Below are 3995 nucleotides of genomic sequence, written 5' to 3' on the forward strand. Positions count from 1 at the left end.
CTGACAGAAAATAACATTCAGTGCATCATAAAATAAAGACTAGAACTATGGTGGACTAGGTATACAAATTGGTATATTTAAATATTAAAATATAAAGCACTTATTAGAAGAAAGTAGATATCTAAATAATACAAAAATACATTAAAAAGCCACTTAATTTTGAGTCTGCCTGTCAAAAGGTATTCTATTGTTGATGCTGCACACCTCTGATATTTGTTTTTATTGTGAAATTCATTATTTTTATATATGCTTTCCTACTTTCCTTTATAAAAACTGTTCTTCATTCCATATGCATGTAGTGAAAAATGGCATGAAGTAAAATGTGAGAGTAATGCATACAAATTGTCTAACAATTAATAGACCAGTTTTGACAATTATTAAAGAAGAAACTTCAGTAACTTGTGCAGTGATGTGTGAGCATGATGAAAGCTACTGCTGTGCCTTAAGAAGTGCTGTAAAATTTTCATTGCCATGTGAAATGTATATAAAGAAAACAGATACAATTAAATGCTACATGACATATCATCACAGTAAAATTCTGTGTAACAAAACATAGCTTAAGAACATATATTATTACTCAAAGCAGATCACAACCATATGGATTTCACTAGGTTTAAAATTTTTCACGTGTAAGTCTTATGTGAAAGATCTGAAAATGTGCTACAGTCATTTCATCCATCTCACTTACGAAAAGTGAGAGTAATATTTTCTTATGACAGTACAGACATTAGCATATCTACATTCTTTATTTTGAATAGTACCATGATTAATGCATGACCAACAACTGATTCAAAGTCCCAACATTATCCGATGGCAGAAGCTGGCCTAAGCAAGCAGCAGATCCAGTATTGCACAACGGAATTCCTTATCTGACAGACAAGTAATACATGATGCCACAAGGATAACTGTATCTGATGAACTAATATAAAGTTCTTTGGTTTTCAAAAAAGGTGAGTTCTGCATCTATGTTTATGTCCAATTTCACACTGTACAAACTGTTATGAAACACACGTAAAAATATTAGAGCCACAATAAATTTATGTACAGAGCACAGCAAGAATGACTGCCTAAATACCCTGTGTGCATTGTCATTATTGTAATCTTATGTTTTCAGTCCCTATCAGAGAGATATGTAGTGGGATGAGGTATGTTCCTATGTTTATCACAGTTTTTGCACAATTTGAAACTAAGTTTTAGGGAGATAGTTGACATGTGTCATCAAGAGTCTTCCACATTTTTCAAAATTTCTGTGATACTCTCCCTTGATTCAAACAAACCAGTGACAACTGGTGTTGTTTTCCTTTGTATGCGTAATTCCTTCTTAGTCCTATTTGTTATGTTACACACACATCAACAATATTCTAGGATATGATGCACAAGTGTAAGTAATCTACATTATATACTGATAGTATTTTACCAGTACCCACCAAAAAACTAAAATTTCCCACCTGCTTTAACTACAGTTGAGTCTCTGTTATCATTCTACTTTATATTATCACAAATTCATCAAGTAATTTACATATTTCAGTGAGATTCACTCCCATTGACATTTATACCTGGTAGAGTTAAAAATTCTTCTAACCTTTTACACTTCTTAGTGAAGCAGTTCCCACAGTTGTTGGACACTAATAGTCGTACAGGTATTCCTGCTTGTACTGTAAATGTAATACTACAAACTAAATTGAAAAAATGAACAAAATATTGAAATAGTTTATTCCTCTCCTTATAGCTGTAATGACACATGTATCAGTAGGATAAAATTATTTTTGCCTCAGGAGGTATCCCAGATGAAAATATCACCAAATAAAATTTTATACACAAAAGGGAATGTTGAATATTTACCTTGGTGTCCTGCTCAGCATTTCATATGAATGGTTACATATAAGATGCATCTTAACATGATGTCACAATTTATTGCAAAGAGCTGCTATATCTCACCGCTACACCTTCTCTAATGTGGCTGGGTACCAATTTGAAATAATGCTGGAAGACAGATGTGAGTATCTTGTTCCATGCAACTTCAACTTTGTGTAAATACTGTAGCAGTTGCTAATATAGAGCTGTTAAGAGCTTAAATTATGCTGCTGGCAAGGATGCTTACTGTGTGTATACAGTAAACATAGTAGGCCTACAAAGAACACTTGATTAAATTTCTTGGTATTTTGGAGGAATACAGGGTCACAATTTATTATACAGAGCTGCTACATCTCACAGCTACAGTGTTTCTAATGTAGCAGGGCATCAGGTTGAACTGATCCTGGATGACAGGTAAGGGTATGCTGATCCATGCAGCTTCAGGTCTGTATCACAATTCATTAACTGTAGTGGCTGGTAAGTGGTGTCATGCCAAGCTCTTGGCAACTGGTAACCAGATGATTTTAATGGGTGAGAAATCTAAGGGAATGTCCTGGCCATGGCAACAGTCAACCACCTTACATATTGAGGTAGAATGGGCAATATGCAGTTTTGTTTTACTTAGTTGAAAAATAATGCCATAGAAGCATCAAAAATAGAGCACACTGGCAAATCTTAACAAGTCAAAAATTTAATGACTGCTGTCAAAATTACCAGCTACAGGAACTAGAGGTGATCATGTTCGTGCCCAAAGGCAACCACTACCATCGCACAAGTTTCTGAGTCCATGTGATGATGATGAATGCAGTCTGAGAATGTCTCCTCAGAGTCTTCACACACAGAAACATCCGTCATAATGTTGTATGCAGAGCCATGTGGTTACACTCTTATGTACAGTGTTGTCATTGCATGCACTTCTCTTTGTTATGAAACTGAGGAAAGCTGCAACAATGCTTGCCATTTTGACTGTCTGTGATGAGAGGATGACATCAGACTGCTTGCATGGATATTTGTTTTGCTGGAAACAGACCATTTCCTGAGTCATGGTGTGTGATGTGGCCGGACAGTCATATACAGCTGAGAAAACTTCTGAATGAAGTGGTAAATAACGTGTAAATATTGCAGAAACTTGGAACAGCTAGAGTTAAAACACTAAGATGACAGTGATCTGTGGGTAATACTATGATAAACATTTCTCTACTTTTCAAGTTACATGAGGAAAAGGGAAGACTTTAGAAATCAACTAGGAGAAAGATAATACAAAGGACTATCAAAAATTCTTCTGAACAAATACTGGTATCTAAACAATACTTATAGCTATGATCTCACAAGGCAGCAAATCTATAGAATTTCGCTTAGTTGTTCCTTGCTCTCTCCAGCAATTTAACTTAGCTTACCTCTTCATTATTTAACTAGCATTTCCGGAAAGTAGCGTAAAGTTTAACTTGTTGTTTCACAAACTTTGCACTTTTGTTTTTGTTTACACACAGTTGCGTATAGGCCAAATTTGTGTAACCATATTTTCGTGTTTATCTGTAATTTAACTGACTTATTCTTAATCAACTATTACGTTTATCATGAGTGAAAAGTGCTTGACTTGCCGTAGAATTGTTAGGTCGGGGCTTTGGTGTGATGGGTGCTGTAGTTTTTTCCATGTGGGTGACTGTAGTGGCGTGGGAATAGGGGAAGTAAATGAGACTCATCAGTGGTTTTGTAGGATTTGTAGTAGAGATAGGAAGATACTGGAACAGGAGGGGAAAATTGCTGCCCTTCAGGCTGAATTAGACAAGGCCAGAGGAGATCTTGACAGGTTAAGGAGGGAGAAGGGTAAAGAGAGGTGGGAAGTGGCAACAGGCAACAGGAGGAACAGGCCTAGAACTTTGTCTGACAGCTTTATGGTGAATGTGGAAAATAGATTTGACCTGTTGCTTCAGTTAGAAGCTGGTGAGCCTCAAGCAGTTGCAGGTGTAGACAGGGCACAACAAACTTTCAGCAGCAGATTGAAAAGTAAGAATGTAGGGAAATCAGAAAAGAGAAAGAAAGTGTTGTTGTTAGGTAGTTCCCATGGAAGAGGTGTTGGCCAACTCTTGCAGGATGAACTAGGATCAGAATACCAGGTCACCAATTTTTTTAAACCTAGT

The sequence above is a fragment of the Schistocerca piceifrons genome, chromosome X, assembly GCF_021461385.2.
Source record: "Schistocerca piceifrons isolate TAMUIC-IGC-003096 chromosome X, iqSchPice1.1, whole genome shotgun sequence".
In the NCBI taxonomy this organism is placed as follows: Eukaryota; Metazoa; Arthropoda; class Insecta; order Orthoptera; family Acrididae; genus Schistocerca; species Schistocerca piceifrons.